Source organism: Apteryx mantelli, chromosome Z (assembly GCF_036417845.1).
Source record: "Apteryx mantelli isolate bAptMan1 chromosome Z, bAptMan1.hap1, whole genome shotgun sequence".
NCBI lineage: Eukaryota > Metazoa > Chordata > Aves > Apterygiformes > Apterygidae > Apteryx > Apteryx mantelli.
This window is the reverse complement of record NC_090020.1, coordinates 69,610,619-69,630,070: the sequence shown is the minus strand read 5'-3', so window position 1 is coordinate 69,630,070 and position 19,452 is coordinate 69,610,619.

The following is a 19,452-nucleotide window of genomic DNA, read 5'->3' as shown; positions in this document are numbered from 1 at the left end:
ATTAATCCCACCTCCGCCCCCCTTTCCAATTCGACTGTAAAGAAATGGATTAGGAATGGTATCAAGAAGGATTATTCATTTATATCAGACAGATGGAGCTGTACAGTAGGGTTTCAAAGAAACAAAGAAAATGGTTTCTAAATGGTTGTTTGGCATGAATTATTTGGTGGATTTGCAAACAAGCAGGGCTCAGAACTGTGCAGCGAGATGCAGGGGGAACCCATCTGGTACCGCCGTTGTCTCTGCCCCTGTCCGGAGCTAGAGGGGTCGTTAGATGGGTAGATGCGCAGAGGCGCTGAGCGGACTCGCCCCAGCGGAAGAGGACCCGGGAGCAGCAGGCTGCTCCTTCCCTCCGGTCGCTGAGAAAGCTCCCGCCGGCGCAAGTTTGGCAGCTCGGCGGCCGCAGGGGCTCTGGGCAAAGCCGGCGCTGGCGCGTACACCTGCCGGGCGGCGCGGCCGCGGCTCCCGCCGGCGCCGCACAGCGCTCCGCGCCCCGCAGGCGACCTCTGCGGGTCACCTGTCACAGCGCAGCGCCCCGACGGCACCCGGCCCCGCTGCGCGGCCGCGGCCGCGGCGCCCCGCTCCTCTGCTCCCCTCCTCACCTCACCTGCCCACTGGCGCCGCCTTTAAAGTTTGGGCTTTGAGGCGACAGAACAGAGAAGCGACAAACTTTCGGCAGGGTTTGCAGCCGGATCCGACCCCGGATGCGTTTGTGCGTCTCCTGGTATTTTTCAAGTCAGCCCCGTGCGGAAATCTCCGGCCATTTCAAACACTTTCAAATGTGATTGACACGTATGTTAATGGTTTGTTTTTGTGCAAAGGGGCTCTGCAAATTTCCCACACAAACACATCGTGTAGATCAGATGTTAGGTATAAAAATGGTTTATTGATTGAAATAATAGAAGCATTATTTTGATTTGTCCTGACATGATGGCTGATTTATAGATTCCTACCCCATTGATTTCCTCTTGTCCAGGCAGAGGGAAATGATCAAATCTCATGAAAATTCCCTTTTGTGCTAATTATGAACCCTAGATGCACATTATATATTAACATTCTATTTACTGAGGCTTTTTCTTTCTCTCTTTCTTTTTTCCTCTTTCTCTCTTTTCTCTTTCTCTTTCTCTCTCTTTCTCTCTCTATCTTTCTTTCTTTTCTTTCTTTTTTTTTCTCTGATGAGATTTACCAGATTTATTCTCTGCGCCATGGACTTGGAGCGTGTATGTGTATATTTTTTATCTTTGATACATCTGTTTTCACTTTGCACTTTCAATGAGCTGTAGCAGACAATAGTGAGAGAAACATCTGAAAATGCAAGGAGACAGAGTTGCATATGTGTTTCATTTCTGCGGGTTAGTCAGAGAAAACAACAAAAGGACAGCTGGGGAGGGGGGGGGATAAAACGCACACAGTTAGAAAGGGGATGGTGAGCCTGGAAGAGGGAAAGGCGAGTACAACGAAAAAGACTGCAAAAAGTATGGAAGGACAGTAGAAATGAAGCAGGAAAGAGTGTCAGGGGAAACTGATCAAGAACAAGAATAAGAAGTTAAAAGCCAGTCCTGCTGGATGCTCCCTAGTCTTCTTTAAAAGGAGAGTTGGGGAAAAAGCTCAGTCGGGATAAAAGAACTGGGAAGACGCACCTGCCGAAAATGTGTGTCTGAGCTGTCTACACAGAAATGTGTGTGTCTGTGCGTATCCATCTATACATTTATAATGGGGGGATGTAGAACATCCTAACACTTTAATTGCAATCATGCGCCGAAGAGGTAAGTCTCTCAATTCTCTCTTTTCTGAACGGAGAACCAAATCCCTTGAATAGCCAGCAACAGTCACATCCCAGGCAGTATTAGTTTGGCTGGACTTTGTGCTTGTTTGTTTGTTTTTGTTACTTTTTTTTGGTCGTGGGGGAGACAGGGTTCGGGGGGAGACAACCAGATGGAGCGGGAGGGCAATCTCATTGTCTGCTCTCAAGAAGATCTCGTTTTGCCCTGGAAAAGGCGATCAAACGCAGCTAGGGACCACTCGGGAAAGTAAAAGGGATCGGGGTGTGGGGGGGAGTGGGTGCATGTGGATTTAATAGCAGTGAAAGTATTACAGGGGGATCAGATTTAGCAAGCGAGAGAGAGGGAGCTTTTGAACATCTGTCTAATGCAGCCAATAGAAGTGACATTAGTGATATTGGAGAGAGGGAGACACCGCCGCAGGTCGGGCTGGGATTACCGGAGCCTTCCCAATCCGAATAGCCGCTGCTCCTCTCCTGCCAGCGGCGGAGCCGGAGCGCGGGCGCCGGGACCCCACGGTCGCGGTGCCGGGAGCCGGGAGCCGGGAGCGGCTGCCCGCGGCGGCCGGCGCTGCCGGGGCCGCCCGGAGCGCTGCCCCGAGGCCGCGGCTCTCCCGCTGCCCGCGCCCCCTCGGCGCCCGCGCCGCCCGCCCCGCGCTGCCGCCCCGCGATTCCCGGCAAACCGCTGGCGCGCTCCGCTTCGGAATTCATTGGTCCGGCGCGATGAAATTCCACCCCGCTCCCGAGGAACTCTTTATTCTCCAGCGAATTGTAATTTACAATTACACTTTACACTTCATCACGTAGGAGGTTAGAAAACAAGATTCTTCCATATAATTACTGGCCTCCTTAATCCTATTCCACCGCGTATCACCCCGCACCACAAAGTCCTATTGTTCCCTCCTCCTCATTTTATCAGTCATTTAAGCTAGTATCAAAAAAGATCTCAGTCTGCATAATTTTAGGCATCACACCCACGTCTGTGAGCGTGGAGCAAAACGCATCAATGGGTTGTAACTTCCCGCTGGAGGCGAAGCGGCGGGTTGCGCCGCTCTGGGGCAGAGCCGCCGATGGTGCAGCGCCGAGCGCCTCCTCGCACGGCCAGACCTACCAGCTGCGCGGGACAACGATGCCGGGTTTCTGCCTTTCTTTTTTTCTTTTTTTTTCTTTTTTTTTTTTTTTTTGGGGGGGGGGGGGAATCTCTTGGCAGATAGTTTCCCTACAGTTAGTTTACTGAGTCTATTAATTTAAAAGCCTTCCTTGATTGATGGCAGGCAAGTTACACACACAGAAATTCACAAATACATTTTTGAGCTCCCTCCACCTAAACAGATGCCTCCTGCCCACACACACCATACGCCGTACAGTCCTTTCTTGACTGTGCCCGCAGGCTCTAAAGCAAAGTGCATCTCCCTAGTTCTCCAGTGCGGGGAAAATGCCTGTAGTTTGTACCTTCAGGCATTACAACATGCCTCAGCCCAGCCTGAAAGCAACACTGCAGCTTGAGCGCAGCTGGCCGCAGAGGAGTATCGCTGCCTTCAGCTCTGCCAGGGACACTGCCAGGGGCTGGCGTTTGGCTCTCGAGTATTACCAGGTTCAGCCTAGTGCCTGCCTCATCACAAGCTGTTTCACCACCCGGTAGCAGCTATCTGAAGCATGACTCAAGGGCTGACTAGCATCCAGCTCGTGAATTACAGAAATTGATGCCCTGCTTAAAATTCACAGCGGTGAATTCATAACGTTCACATTTTTACACGACAGTCATCTTACAGGGAGATAAAGTCTAACTACTCCTGAGTTTCCCTCCAGTAACAGTGCGTGAATAGCAAGGCAAAGGCCAAGAAGTCTCTCTCTCATGCACACGTGCACATCACTCACTACAGTACTGTGCATCAGTTTCATGATTTGTAGCATACCAGTACAGAATATCTGTCTCTGAGAAACTACACAGTTTTTATAGCCAATAAAATCTTTTCTCTTAAAGCAGTAGGTGGATTAGTTTTGCTAGTCTTTCATCTCTTCAGATCAGGGACCAAAGTTGCTACTATGTCAAAAAGAAACTGATTTTAATGGTCATAGTCTAGTTTGTATGGCCACTTAATCAGATGCAGTTGAGATTATCCAGCACAAGGAGTCCAGGGTAGCACTGGAGATATCACAGGTGAAGAAGGTATCTAAGAAAATATGTATAAAGTCTTCGCTTGTCATCCTTATTATCACCTCTGAACTTGCAGGATTCAAACAAACAAACAAACAAAGGCCACAAAATCTCCCTCCCCCACACCGTTCCCAAGCAACCTTTCTTTTCAAAAATTTTTAGAGGTTATTTTCAGATCAAAGATTCATAAACTTGAACTAGGAAGCCCAGGAATCTCAGCAGAACAAAACCTGTTCCTACCAGTATGTCCTATATTCTGTTTGTTCCTGAATTTCAGTTTATTGCACTGTGTTTCTCCTAAGTGTTATACTCCCCTCCTAGCAAGCTCTTGAGTTATTATTTTCCTGTTAAATCTCTGATGTTTGCAATAAAATAAATAGCTACCATCACTCTGGTCATTCTTTGTTCTGAAATAGTGGGTCTTCTAGACGGACGCCAACTGTATTCACAGGCTGACCAGTAGGAGACAGTGACAGCTTTGGGTCAGAGTGCCTTTTTGCTATGTGCATGTGCAGTTCAAAGCACTATAGAAATTCAGATTCTGTATGAATTTGTGCCTCTGGGATGATGAAGAATATCTTGAATAATAAATCCTATTTTCTAGATCCCCAATTTACTTCTCTTGCTTATGAAATAAAGTAATCTGGAAATAAAGGAAACACTGAGTGCCTTAAATTGTTTTTCTCTATTTTAAGGTTTCTTTGTTTTTTATGGGAGCTTTTAACCATATCTACTATCTTTTTAGCATCTTTTTAAATATAATGAAATTAAAACCAAATGGAAATGATGACAGATTCAGTTTGTAGGAAAAGGTGAAAATATAAGTCTACAACTAGATGAAATAGTCTGGATTTTACCATGCAATAAGCAGCTAGCAATTTTCTATTTTTAATTATTGTTTACATTTTATTTATACATTGCCATCTTTGAAAAATGAATCCAAGGCACTCCAGACAGGCATGCAATAGATTCCAAAATGCATCCACTCTGACATGGACTAATATCCATTTTAAAGCTCTTCTGAGTTATCAGTGAAGCATCTGAATTCCCGCTTAAGTCCATGACTGTTCAGAATGGCACATGCCTTGTACTGGTAACTCTGGGGCTGACAAAACGAATATGATAATGAATATCTAAATACAAAGAGCAGATCCTACTGCTTTATAAGGGTTACGTTTTAAACTAGTGATCTCCCTTTTTGGTATCTATAACTGTGCCTACAAACTAACAAAAGGCAGGGAATATCTGGGCACAATTGTCTGCAGATGGGGTAAAGTCGTGATCCAAACCCTGGTTTGTCATTGTGAAAGAAGAGAGCAATTTTCATTCATGCTAGCAGATCAGCCCCAAACAGCACAAGGATTCTAGAGTGGTCATGGACAAGTGCAGTGGCTTTCAAGAAATAATTAACTGATAGATCATTTGTGCTTTCAATATTATTGCAGTTGTTCCTGCTGATCTTGTCAGAGGCAAAGCCCTGTTGTGCCAGACGCTATACAAGCCTGGAACCAAAAAGATTGTCCCTGCCCCAAAGAGTTTCTTTTGTAAGAAGGAAACCCTTCCACCTATTTTGGTTTGTTTGGTTGTCTCTCTGGTGTCAAGAGCACCACTGCACCTGAGCTTTCAGTGCAGCAAAGAGAAGGATTAGCTAAAAATTCATGGAGGATGTGAGAGCTTAGAGCTCAGAAAGAAATAGAGAAATGGGAAAGAAGAGAAAGAGAACCCTTGTGGTACCACAAAAAAATGGGGATGATGATGTCCAGAAAGCAGCCAGGGGATCTTGATGTAGCATATTTTTCTTTTACCAAACAATATTTTCCTGCTGATCTTTGGAAAATGTCATTCTTTGTCCCACCATTTCCTCTTGCCTCTTAAATCTACGTGGATTCCCCAGGCTGCCTAGGCCAACTATGCTGAGGAAGAAAGGGAAGGAAAGAACTAGCAAAGGCTCAATGCACAGAAGGAAAAGTACAGTTTCAAGCAATAGTGAACTAATTCATATTCTCACTTCTGTAAACCCATCTTTCTATGATTCTTACACATGTATGTACACACACATGCCCCTCCTGCCACATACGGAGATGGTGGGGAATCACTGATGTCCATATTCCATTGCCTGTAAGCCAGCCAGACAAGCCTCAGTGGTGGTGTTTTTACATTCCACAGCATATAAGTGCTTCTAATCATGACTGGCGAGCATAAGAAAGGGAGTGATGAGCTGGAAAGACTGGATATTTAACGGTATTTTTTTTGTTTCCTTTTTAAAATAGAGTTTAAACACTTAGGAAGAATACAAAACAGATTACTCTGCTAGTGGAAGTCATTTAGCTCTACTGTAGGGATAGCACCCTCAAGCACCTGTGTACCATTACCCAGAAGTTCTGCCAGCACAACCCCTAACTTGGAAGGTAACTGAGAAGAGTCAGTTTCTGGTTACGCTGGGGTAAATCAAGTATAGCTCAGTAAAAGCCCAAGGAGCTCTACTAGTGTAAGACTGTTATAAGTGAAGTGAGAATTAAGCCTTGTTGCACCAGTCTTTGCAAAGGGCTAATTTGTGATTTGGGCTGTTCAGCTGCCACATTCCTTAAGTCTTGGCCCACAATGCTTGGAGACTCTTGCATATTGTGCCACATACAGTAGTCTAGCACAGAGGGGAAGGAAAAGGACAGGATCCAGGTTTGGTATTGCAAGATACAGCAGGTAGTCAGGGGAGGTGGAGGTGACCAGTGGCAACAGTGGCAAGCAGACATCTCTAGCAATTGCTGGTATGGTGCAGGTGGAAAACAGGTCTGAGACTAGAGCAACAGTCTGGGACTCTAGACAGCATTTCTCCATGGTTTAATTCCTTGACAGGCAGGGCAGAACTCCAAGATTTCCCACATTTACCAAGTAAAAAGATACATCAGTGTTTTATGATGGTCAGATTAGCTGAAAACATGGTCTTTCCCTTCTTGTCTGAACCCTTCTTCCCTGCTTACTGTCACTTGTCACCAGGGACAGCCTCTTCAGTTCTGTTTTCTGGGAGTGATGATTGTTTGGATATATTTTTGATTTTGTACAGGTGAAAATATCCTCATTGACCAAAAAGACAAATAAGACTGAGAAGTTTACCATGCCAAACAACTGAAGTTTCTTAATTTTGGGCAGTAATTCTAAAACAATGGCTGGTTTTGCATGCACTGGTCTATATGTGCTTCTTATTTCACCATTTGATTAAATGGTGAAAGGCTGACTAGCGATGTGACATCATACTTAGCAGTAGGACACAGCCATTCACTTGGAATAGCAAGAGCTGTGCACAAAGGAAGGACCTGTTTGTAAATAAATTGTGTTTTAGGTATTCCTTAGTTCTGGCAGCTGAGTGAGGTGCACCCGAGTGAGATCATTGCTTTTTTTTTTTTTTTTTCCCCAGCTTGTAATTCACTCATCAGCAAATAGAAACCAAGTCTCCATTGTTGCAGCACTGCAGATAAATAACCGCTTGGCCACCCATTGCAGAAAATCATGTCCTACCCTTTTTTGTTGATTTTATCCCCATAAATTTTGACCCACACAATTGAAGGGAATTCTCTGTTTCTAACAAAAACCCAAGAATATGGCAAAACAAAAAGTTCCCTTTAATCAGGTATATTTTTAATCTTGCTACCTTTTTGTTCTCTAAAATTGTTCTCTGTTCAGCACTAGTACTATTATTTGACTGTACAAAAGGCAGGGCTTTCTTTGTTATTTCCTGTGAATGTTTGTATTCTGAGTGCTTGTGTTTCGAATGCATTCAGTGGTTGACTTTGCCTGTTGCGCCTTCAAAATTCAGGAGATATTAGCATTCAGCTTTGGCTGCAGTTCATACTGTTACCAAAGATCTTTGGACAAATGTAGAATGTAAATACAACCTAATACCAATGAAATATCTGGGCCAAATTCAGCAGTGACATAAACAGTGGCATAAGTTACATGCTGGATATATGTTGACCAGAGACAGAAGGATGAAGCATACCTGGTTACCACGCGGTAACTAGTATCAGGCTGGCTTTCAGTCAGTGAATAAATGAGGGTAACTTGAGCTGGTGGGAGGATTGTGTGTGTGCGTACGTGGTATATGCGTGTAGCGGGGAAAGTAAAGCTTTATTCCACACTGGAAGTATAAACAGGCCTTAGTCTGGATGCATTTGTATTTCATTTCCAGAGTGATGTAAAAGTCTTAGGGCCAATCTGCTCCCACAATGGAGTCAGGTGCAGAGATCGCTGCGCTGCTGCCAGAGAGCTCAAAAAGCAAGTCAGCCCCGCTGAGGGGCGGCACCGCACTAGGGAAGCAGGTTAGCTCTGACCCCGGCAGGCTTCGCCGCGCAGAGCCACTGCGGAGGGCAGCAACGCGACTCCCGCACTCACCCATACACCAGTCCTTCCTCTGTCCACTTGCAAACAGTCATCCCATCTTCCTTTTGCTGCTGTTTCAATCCCTCACACAGTTTCTTTTTTCCATTTTCAAGCTCTGGTTGTAGTCTTCTGATGCTTATTTCCTATTCTCTTTCCCTGCACTGTTCTAATCCTGCTAATCCATCTGTGCTCCCAGCCTGACCTGGCTGTCTACCCCCAGCTGCCTGATGTGCCTCTCCGCTTCCATCAGGGCCATCCTGGACAAGAGCGCACGCACAGCCGTGCCCGTTCGGTGGGTCTGACCTGTGACTTACACAGCTGAAGCCGAACAAATGTGTTCTGGACACATCACTTGTTGTCTGCTGACACAGAACCTGAGGATCAGCTGAGACTATGAAATGCATTTTTATTTAATTAGAAACAATCCCTCCATTCACTGTAGAGCTTTTGTATTGTGGGGCTGGCAATGGTTAAGACAGCCACCATCTGAACCTTTGAACTGCGTGAAAACCGCAGAACAGGTTAAAACAAACAGATGTGTTAAATCTCCTTCTTTCAGGTGAAATGAAAGGCACAATTAAATATCTTTTTGTGAAATAGCTGGAAACAATAGAAGCTGCAGCTGGGGGCATATGGAGCTGAGTAAGATACCATGCAAGGAAGATTGAGTGAGGCCGTAATGGGACGTGAATCGAAGCTGCTGCGTTCCTGCCCCTCCGTTTTCCAGCCTCCTGTCCCCACCTTCGTGCCTTCCTCTGCATCATGCTGGCACATGTGTTCACACAACTGCACAGGTAGTTGGAACAGGGACTAACCTGGCTAAAAATAACCCCAGGGGAGAGGGGGAGCACCCCCTCAAATCTGTGGATAAATCTCTCAGTTGCACAAAGTCACTGACTAGCCAGCACAGTGAAGCCATAGCTAACAAGCGCCCCGGCACTAGTTAAAAATCCGGGGGAATAAGGAGTTATCTGACATGCTGGGTGCAGGAGGGAAAGCAAGAAGTAAGAGAGGGGAATACAACTGATCAGAAGCAGAGAGACAGAGGTTTTTAGATGTGGGACTATGAAGAAATATGAATACTATGAAGAAATAAAGTTGGAGACATGAAACAGCTTCATGCCTCTAAGGTGTGTGAGGTCGTAACACCTTGCACTCATGCAAATAAAAAAAGGTTGCAGCAAGGAAATGCCCATTTTGTAGAATACTTTTCCCTGACAGCCAGAAACAATTCTGTAAGAACTTGATATTGTCTAACTACTTATGTCCTAACAGTCACGCTAAGCTACTTGTTTTTAATGCCACCAATCTTCCAACATGGGTGTTCCCACAGGGGGTCTTCTTAAAGCAACTATCGCACTGGAGACCTTTATATGACCCCTATGACATCTGCCTTTATATGACTTGATAAGTGATCAGGGCCCCAGACTAGAAATGCCTCCAAGACTGTTCCCCTCTGAATACAGTGCTTAATGTAAGAGGATACTCATTCTGTTTCAATATAAATTTAAATGATATCAAGTTATTAATATTAATAAATACAAAATACAAAAAAGTAAGTATGCGCACTTCAACAGACACCAGTTATCTGCAGACATAACAGGAGGCTTTTTGTTGTCTTTTCAAAGGCAATAAAATCCTACAGTGCCTTACAGATATATGGTGTGAGATAAAGTGAGTGTTATTATGAAATGATCATCAGGGTGATGGTGCTTTCTAAGGAACTTTAGTCTAATTATTTAATGGTAGGATCATCTGGCTATTCTTATTTTTTTATGATATCATACAGTGGGTTCTTATCCATGAGCTTTTTGGAAGACATTTTCCCCTGTAATAAAATAAATTTATATTCATTTACCATAATGAAATTCAAAGTAAATTTCAGTTTAGGGCTTTAGCTTCTGATGACAATTTCTTATGTAAAGCAGATGCTATTTTAAGTCTTTCTCTCTTTTTCACTCAAGAGTTGGCTATCTATAGCAACCCTAGAATGTTTTTTTTTTTTTATTTTAGCACGCTGCAATGAAAATATTTAATTCATTTATAATATTTAGAATGTTAGCACCAAAGTCCATTTGATAAAATAAATTTTATGTGCTATTTATGGGGAAGACACTTAAGGATTTCAATAATTCTCTAAAATATTTACATTTTTTTCTCCTGACTTTTTGTTTTATACTGTGTTTTATAGGTCTTCATTTCTATTTGATGTAGGTTTCGAACTTCAGATTTATGGCTCGACACCTTGCAACAAATTTTGTAAATATTCTGTGGGGGCTTGGTCCTGAAACATAAACACTTCTTCCTATTGAGGCACTGAGGAAAAACAGATCCCCTCATTTATTACGTGAGATCCAGAAGGCTAAGAAGATTTTGATCTCCTTTTTCAGGAACATCTTCTTCAGTAAGAAAAATGAAATGTCATCATGCTAAGGTGAATCATAATAAATGTTATGTCTTGGCTGACACTGAAAAATAAATCAAAGAAAGTTGTGAGAAATATTGGTGACTTTTTTTTCCACAGAGATTTGGACCAGCTTTATAAATTAAACAGTACGCGATGACAGCTTAGGGGCGGTAAGTAAACCGTTCAGTAGATAATCTCCATAGTAACAAAAAAAGTTTAACCGTCTCAACCCAAAATAGCACATCTGGACTTGGCTGTGTCATATGGCAATAGTGAACATTTTATTGTTGTCAAAAGACACAGCACACAAGAAGACCGTGCAACAGTTTAATTCTTGTTAGGAAGATTCTGATCCTGTAAATCATTATCTATTTGCTTAACTTTATGTTGCATAAGGGTCCTGGTGTGATCCATCTGCTCTTTGCAACTTCAGAAAACGTAGTCTTTTTCCTTAATGAATGTGGAGCCCAATCCTGAAAATCCTTTCTCATATGAATAGCCCTAAGTCATGATGACAGAATGCACTTCAGTACCAGCAGCCGCACTGGGTTCCTAATTAGCAGTATTTAATTTTAACTGCATTAAACTTCAAAGCTGAAGACTTTCTTTACAAGAGAAATGCTTTTGTGTATCAAATCAAAGGTGGAATAATTTAGCTGTTGGGGGGGGGACTATAACTCAGAGATAAAGAGCAAACAGTTGAAGCAAATGCAAAATTTAGTTCAGTAAGGACTAGGCTGTGTGTGAAACTCCATATCTGTGTCTGAGAATGATAGAGAGTAAGAGCTCCACTTTGCTTCTTGTTTAAGCCACATAAACTCTGGGGCTAGCCTTGCTAAACTGAGTGTGTAGCTGATGGCAGGAGGCATGCAGAGGGTGGCTGGCAGGAGCTGCGTGAGGTCCAGCTGGTCCCTTGCTGCAAAATTCCCTTTTGGTTTTGCTACAGGGTATTAGTTTGCCCCTGTCTAAGGCAGGTAATGATCAGGGAAGGAACTGGATATAATCTTCATCCTGTTTTTATGGTGAACTAGCCATTTCAGCCAGGTCATCTGCATAGAGGGATGTAGTAATTTGTAGGCATGGACTATGGCACAAATTATGTCTCTGAAGTAAGGTGTATTTTGGAGATGTGCTTCCTGGGACAGTTATATATCTTCTTTGGCTCAAATGCACACTTTGGGACTCCAGAGCTATGAAAACCTGTATCATTAGCTAGCTGGCACGAACTGTATGAGAACTCGTAGTTTGGTCTAGCCCTGCTAAGGGCAGTCAACTTTGCTAGACATCCCTAGCATGTTCACTGGTCTGCCACATCCCCACCTAGATACAATAAAGGCTCTAAGGCTGGAGAGGTAGCACAGTCTCCTTGGTCTGTTCAATCTTTTTCAACCATCTGAGAATGACAGGACAGCTAAAAGGGCCAATATGGTGTAGTTCTTGGAACTAGGAAGAATCCCTTGATTTATGTTGACAATGGTTACTGAAGACAGCAAAGACTGTACAGCCTCACTCGTTCTTGGTGCCATTTTTGCATTCCTACACAATCCACTTCTTCAGCCCAGCACCTTTTAGCCCCGGGACAGATCCCTGGACGCACCTAACACCAGCTAGGCACAAAGTCCAGTGGACTGGGGATAGTCCTGTGTGAATGGCTGATTCTTCCCCTTCCCATGTTTGTAGGAGAGGGCGTGTGACCGTAGCAAAGTTTCCCTGTGTAAAGGTCTTTAAGCCTGGTTCAGACCTTCTCTAAAGACAAGTCCTAATATGAAGGAAGAATCATGCCTGTTTCTCCCAAACGCTCCAAAAATATTCCTTAATCCTGACCTAAAAGGATTGCTTCAGTTGCAAGCCAGGGTTTGCAAAGTCTTGGCACAACAATGTATGTGATAACAAATGATTTGACATAAATCCTTCCAAGACAAAAAAAGCATACGCAGTACAGGCAGGTTTATAAAGCTGGGTGATGAAGCAAGGTCAGTACCTCTAATCTAAATGCAACAATTCTTGTGTTGCATAACAAGAACCCTCCTAAGCAACCATTCCACGGCTCACTGAAATCATACACTTCACAGTCTTCCCTTTTATGCTTCCTTTGTTAAATAATTTAGTGGGGATATTTTGGATGAGATCCTCATCGGCATACGTTTATCTTCTAATACAAATGGTTTCCCCATCTTCTCCCCCTCCCTTCAACTGCCTGAGCTTGCACGACATTGTGTGTGGTTCGAGTGGAGGGTGTTCTGGTAATTACTTTTCATTATTACATTGCACAACAGCATCCTTTACAATTTAAGGTTGCCAGTGCTTCAGCAGCTCTGAGATCCCAACTCAGAGTTTAATAATGTGTTGCTAAAAAAGAGGGTTAAATGTTGTTTATACATTACATTTCTGGACGCAGCAAATTTCACTTGCACCTGCCAATGGCTTACTGATAAATATACACTAGTAGAAGTTCAACAGCAGTGGGCCAGTGAGTTAGATAAATACCACATGACACCATAAGCATTGAAGGTTAGTGTTTTCCCAGCTCTCACACCCGGTAGACATAAACTCTTTTCTTAAAACAGATTAAAAATAAATAAATTCTCTTTGTAGGGTAAAAAATATTAAAATGCATATTCAAAACATAAAATAAATTTCTCTTTAACTCTATTGCAGTCATCTGCTAGGTTTCCTGCCTCTTGGATGTTAATTATGATTTACTCAAGATTTGTGGTCAATTTTTAAGTATAAAAGCATCTCATATGACTGGTTGCCAATTCTGAAGTCTAAAGGCCTTACTTTATATTGCTATAGTAGAATAGAAAATATAATCAAAGTTTGACCTTCAACTTTAATCCTATAAACAGAGAATTTGCTTACTTTACCTTGGAAACGGATGTGATTCATCACAGTAGCCCATAAATAACATGTCAAACTGTTAGACCAATCAATGAAAATAAGTTATTGAAAAATAATGTGATTGTAAGGTCTCTATGTAAACTAGCTTAGTGTTATTTTAAAATGAGGAGGGCTTTCAGATTGGGGTAAAACATTTTTTTAAAGAGGATAGTTACTAGATATTAAATGCAGTAAACATTAAACATGTTGGGCCTGCTCTAGCTATTCTTTTTCAGGAAAAGTACCCTCAAGGTAAATAAGCATTATGCCTACAGATGAAGAATTAGGCTCAGCTAAGATCAGAACTGCAATGGCAGATTACCTAAACTGCCTGTTGCTTATCACTGTGCCTAAAAGGAAAATACAGGGAGAACTCTCAAGCACATGGAAGCTCCAGAACTGGTTCTGTGACTGCAAGTCTCCAAGCTGTGAGCAGAAGTTCTGGAACATGAACTGGATTAACTAAATATCCACTTTTTCATTGTGGATATTAACTCTGAAGTCTGACAACAGGAATTTAAATAGGAAGCTGCTAACTATTGCATGGCTGGTATGACAGAAGTACCCGGATGATGGAAGCATTTCACAGCTGCCTTTCAAGTGTTTTCTTGGCTCCAAAAAGTCTTTGGTATTCAAATTCTGTGATGTACTAATACACATATTATTGCTATTTTATTATCCAGTTAACCAAAAAGCTACTTTACTGTACTGGACCCTGAAGCTTCTACACTGACTTTGGCTTGTTGTATCAGAATCAGACCTTGCCCAGCATTTACATCTGTTGGCTGGAGAATTTGCTTGCACTTTTCATGTCAGTAATAGTGAATATATTTCTTATCTCTAAAAATTAGGCCAGATATTTTGATGCCAAAATATGAATAATATTTTAAACCTATTTTTTCAAAAATTGTTGTTCATGCATAATGGAATCTTTCAATAAAATAATTAACATATGAATAGACTGTACTGCTGTTCAATGAGGCTGGAAGGCAATGTAATAGTGTTTGATGACAACTATGCACATTCCTCTTCTCCTTTCATTGGTGCCATAAAAATAATTAAAAATAAGTTTGTTACCTCATAGAGGAAACATTCTGCTAGGATTATGTGGCAAATTATGTAGAGGAAGAATATAATATAAACAGTGATGGCTAGGACAATAATTTTCTGACAGAGCAGCTCTTTAGATTAATCTTTTTGCACAAATACAGCTTATTATTTTCAGTTATTAATATAAATGTAAAATAGTCAGAGTCAGATCCATTCTGGATTTGCGTCATGACAGCTGGGAGGTGAAACTGTCTCCTAGCCTTTTCCTTTGTCATTTGTAATTTATTTATTTTCTTAAACCTCTAACCTGGGAGGAGGAAATGAAGAAATGTCAGGAATCTCATGCAGATTTTAGGAAACTGCCAGTAACAAGCAACCCCAGAAATTCATTCATTGACAGCATCTGCCCAGACGAAACAATATCTTCCTCCTCTTTGCAACAGCTTGTTCCACATGAAGTCCATGTCTACCACCATGCCACAGCAATAGCTCCACAAGTACGACAAGCTCTGGGCCCTGCTCCTGGCAGGAGATCATCTTTGCAAGCGTAAATGGGCTCCAAGCAAACACAGGGTTTTTACTTTCAAAGAGTTTGCTCTAAAGCAGCAAAACCAAGAGGAAATCGCCATTTGTAACAATAATATTAATAGATTGCATAAGAGCATTACTGAAGGACCTCTCTCATGTAGGCGCCTACCTTTCCACCCAAGCCTGCCCCCCGGGGGAGGCGAGACCACGCCAGAGCCCGAGCCATGGCCGGGGAAAGCGCCGCAGAGCCTGCGCTGCAGCCACCGCTGCAGCGCCGCAGAGACCAACATTTTATCAAGGCCCGTGTAGGCACCGTAGCAAACGGCAGCTTTCAGGAGAGGTTTGAAGAATGATAATGAAACGGGTTTAGGACTGTTTATGTAAACCTTCCTCCAAATCTGTGTGACAGCAAGAGAGAAAGCATAAAGGTGCTTGTTTGATAATTTAACAAACGGTGTTGCCATTTTGAGCTGACTGGGATCAACATTTTTGACTCATATATATTGGCTGTAAAATGAACTTACTACTGCTGTCAGCATTTACAGACATGCTTCTATATATTGTAATTGAAAGACCCTTTTAAAGAATGATTTTCATAGACAATAAAGCTTACTTTCTATTTCTTTTTTATGGAGTATTATTTTAGACAACTGCATGGTAAAAATCATGTGTATATTCACAAACTTTTTAATGGACTCCTTACGGTAACATCACTTAAAGCATCCACCACATCATTTTCTAGGTTCTGCTTTAATATTGTTACTGGTTTTACAGATTTTTATTTTGTTCTTGAAGATTTATTTGCAGAAAGAGGGGCTTTCATATTCATACCGTGGGATCAATTCCTCCCTCAGTGCAGGGCAGATTTAAGCAGGTAAATTCCACTTAAGGTAAAGGAGGCCAGAACTGAAATTGCTCAGTCTGGGAATGGAGAAAAGACTCCTCCATTAAGAGTTTTAATTTCTCTAAGAAACCAACCTTTTAAAATAAAAGAAGACTGAGCACTAAACAGCTTGTTGTTGGTGTTATTACTATTGTTTTATTAAAAGAAATATCTGTTTTAAGATAGAATAGCAGTATCATGTCATTACTGTTTTCTCTCATATCTCTTTCTTCTTCTCACCCAAACATATGTTAGGGGTCAGAAAACTTTTTTGTCATTTATACTGATAATTCACCCATGCATTCTGTGTTGGTCTCATAGCACATGCCAGTTTATCTTGCACATTACTCAACATGTTGTGAAAAAAAGAGCCTGAAATATCAGAAAGAAAAATTGAAGAACATATGACTGGCTGAGCCAAGAGAAGTGGTGCTGAGGTTTATAGATGTAGTTAATACTACTGTGAGCAGTGCTATCACTGGCAATCCTATCAGTTAAAAAAAAAAAAAGTCACTTACTGAGTTCCTTGTGTAGGGTTGAGCAACTCACTAAAAATAAATCATCCATTCCTTCTCTACTGCCATGATATAGAGGAGAAATATAAGTGTGGTTAACAGCAAGTCTGACCTTAGAGATTCTGTTGCCCCAGAGCTGACTAGATTATAGTGAAGGGAGAGTTTATAGCAGAGATTTTAGAAACAAATGCCTTAGGATTTCATTCCACATTTTAAAAAAAAATGTCTGCAGAAAAATGTTCAGTCCTTTGGGAGCTCTTTCATGACTTATATCTGCCACCAACAAGATTCAGTTTTTGTAAAATCTTAGACTGTATTTGTAGTGCATTGTTGCCACTTTTACTATATTACGGCAAAACTTGAACTAACAGATATTGGAGTAAGGTTGCTACCTGAGTATCTCATTTTTCACAAAGAAGAAGAAAAATAGGTGTCCAGCTCATGAGGCAGCAGTCAAGATCACTGGTCATGCTGACACCAAAAGATAAATAAAATAATAATAGTTTTTTAAATCTACTCATTTTTATGCATTTTTGTGATATTATCCATGCAGATTGTGGGTGTGAAATAGAAAAGCACACAGCAGCCATTTTTTTTGTTTGATCACAAGGGCAACATAAACAGGCACAACGCTTTAAAGGGACATGTTAGCGAACCTTGATGTATCTCTACTGTAAAAGTACATTTCTACTGATCTTGAATGCACAACCCAGCTGTCAGACTCTTCAGTTTGCTATTTTAAACTGCATTTAACAGCTTTTTATATATTTCTTGTTTTTAGAAATCCATTAAAGCAATTATTTACATATACAATTTAAATTGATTTTAATTGGAAATTCAAAAGACAATCTGTATTCAGCAGGCCTCTCTAACCTACCCAAGCACGTTTACAAAAGTAAAATATTCACTTTATTGATACAGCTGAGACAGGCGTGTACATGATATACCTTACAAGTTTTAAGGACCTTTGAGAACTACAGTATGAAAGTGGATTAAAACACATACTCAGTGATGGCAGAAACAAGATCAAACACTCCATGGAATTTAACAATACCTGATACTTCTTAAAAACAAACTGTATCCTGATATTTGATACGTTTCAAGCCTTCATAATGATACCATTTTCTGGAAAGTCCAGATTCTTTTAGAGGAAGTGGCAGAAACAGCCTTCAATAGTTTGTTTGCTGGAAAAGAATTTGAAAATATATGAGAGGTAATAACTGAAACTGAAATTTCATTCCCCTTTTCAGCTTTACTGTGATGTATTTTTAGAAAAGATTTACATTTATGATTAAGAGAAGTGTCATCAGTTCTTGTAATTTACCCTTCAGCAAAATACATTACATTATGAATTTCATCACACAACAGATCAGACTATATCAAAAAAATACATCGTGAAAGAGATGCAATATTCATTCCTGAAAAGTGTCTTTGCCTTCATCCTTAAAGAAATAAAGTATTTCAACAGACCAATATGACACCAAAGTATAAAAGTTACTTCTGATAAATGGGGAAAAATTATTAAAGTTTTGTTTCTGTGGATTTTTTTTTAACTGAAAGGTATAGAGATCAATGCCTTCTGGGGCTATGCCTCAGAATTTACATGCATTTAAGGTAGACATAATGATATACCATCTCTGTTTCTGAAATTCTCTTGGCAGATGAGCAAAAGTAATTGAAATTAAAATAACTGAAATATTTGAATTTGAAATAATGACATAATCGAACAATTAGCTGGAAGTAAATATTCATTCTCATTTTCTATTACTTTGTAGAGAGTGGTATCTCCTAAAGCTAACATTATAATTTGCAAATGATTACATATGGTTAAAGTTCAGACTATTTTATTGAATAATAAAGTAATCAAGCAGAAATGGATTATTGCCCTTTTGGCTCTGTAGTAACAAAGGGCTTTCATAAATGTTTTTATAGTTCTATGGTTTCTAGCTTCAGTGATGACAGGAAACAAATATGTCCTTTTCAATCAACTCTTTGTTTTCTCGATTATAGAAGGAATGAATACTGATGGCAATATAGAAAACTTTAATCTGAGGAGTCGTTTTAGTTACAAGTGAAACTTGGGAAACAACACTTTAATTTGCTGTCATAGTTAATGAGAGTTCACTGTTGCTTCTGAGGAAGCCATCTTGTTGATTTCTGAATTTTCAAATTCCTTAACTGTTCAAGCAATCAACGAAAATAATTAGCAATTAAAAATAATTCAGTACTTCTGTTCTTAGATTCTGTGATAGATATTTTTATGATTAATTCCATTTTCATGTTGTCTTTCATCTGACAGAGTGACATCAATATTTGACCAATGTATTTTGCATAAACTCTAGTTAGCCTTATGACAAATGTTCATATGGAATTCTTTATTCAGTCATTTTGGAAAATGCAAAGCTGCTTCTTCTGTAGTAAAGAATTTGACTTATTTATAGACTGTTGTCATGGGAGTTTTTGTCGCTGCCGTGATTATGTAGGATTACAGCTTAATCATTCTTGTATCATGATCTCTGCTGGATACTTATGCACTGGGCATGTATTTACCAGATCTGTTTCCCATATAGTCTGTTAGCTAGCTTAAGAGAAATATATGGAACAAAATCATCTTTTAGCACCAGCTAATTAAATGTACTGGGCAATCCTCATTCAGTCCTTTTAGGTAGACTAAAAGAATTCTGAAAACACATTTCAGAATCATCCTTTTCATTTCACTGGTAATTGAAAGAATTTTAATGTAAACTTTATACATCTAGGTTCCAGTGTTTTATGGGCAACAAGAACTATTATTTGAGATCTTAAACAACCAGATGTCTCGGAGAAAATTCCTTCAACAAAATAAGCTCAGATTTACTTAGTTGGAAGTCTCTTTAT